Source organism: Metopolophium dirhodum, chromosome 8, assembly GCF_019925205.1.
Source record: "Metopolophium dirhodum isolate CAU chromosome 8, ASM1992520v1, whole genome shotgun sequence".
Classification (NCBI taxonomy): Eukaryota; Metazoa; Arthropoda; class Insecta; order Hemiptera; family Aphididae; genus Metopolophium; species Metopolophium dirhodum.
In genome coordinates, this window is record NC_083567.1 from 6,274,845 (window position 1) to 6,276,163 (window position 1,319).

Sequence of the window (1,319 nt, forward strand, 5' to 3'; positions counted from 1 at the left end):
TTACCGGATGTTGGGAGATGAGATGAGCGGACTCTCCCCAGACCTACAAGATGACGGAGCATGGATGCTTCTAGTGCCGCATTAAGCCAAATATCCGCCCGGGGCAAAATAAAATTGGTCGCCCCTACATTTAAAAAAAAAATATAATATGATTTTCACCTCTTTTTATCGCTATCACAAACACAGCAGAAATATATTTTAATACGTTTCTCTGTTAGTTTTAAAATATTAAAGAGTAACTTTATAGTAACCTATACAATGAATTTAACTTGGAGTTTTTTTTGTAAACACATTATTTATCAAATATTCATAATATAATTAATTGAGAATTATAATTAAAAATTAAAAATAGTAAATTAAAATATATTTTTATTCAACTTATATATAAATTTTTTCCTTGATTTCAAAACTGCAAATGTATAAAATATATAGTGTATTTATGTCCGACCAATCGATTTGTCGTAAGAGATCGTCTTCTATACTTAATGTGGATAGTGATGACATCTTTTCATCAACTAAAGCAGACCTTAGATAATTTGTAATTCTTTTTAATACAGAAAATGATCTTTCCCACTTGCATTGTACTTGCACAACAAAATATCCGCAATAATTGCGATAGATTTATTCTATTTCTACATTTGGAAATGTTGTCAAAAGGGAAGAATTTTTGAGACATTTTAAAAGACTTGTAAAAGATGATTCTTTTGAAAACAAATTGAGAATATTTTTCAATTGTACCAATTCTTCTTTGTACGTCTCGTTTAAATCTTCAGGATATATATTTTTACTAGGTTTTTAAAACTCATTTCGGCTCGGGTCTGGGACATCCCATTTAATATTTATTGACAGAATTTAAAATTCTTTAGGTGCAAACCACTGATTGTATACTTTTTACATGTTAAATATATATTTGCACCCCCCTCCCCCTCCCCCCCGTTGAAAAATTCCTGGGTACGCCCCCGGTAGTGACAATGGTCAGTCACTAATCACTATTAGTGAGACGAATAGATAGACAGATGCGGCTGCAATAGTGCGTTACTCTCCGACGGGCGGGAGACGGCCAATGGGAGCGCGCGAAATAATCGCGGAACGAGACACGACCACGCTCTGTCCTTATCACTTATCAATTATCAGTTGCTCTGAGCGGCGGCGGCGGCCCAGACGTCCCTCCAGCCCGCTACCCTCCGCGCAAACGGCGCTCCCGTGTCTAGACTCCAGAGATACGTACACTACGCACACGCGCACACACTCACGAATGAATCGGCGTGCGCGCACGCACAGTACACAAATTATAATATTATTTTATCACATTTATAGTA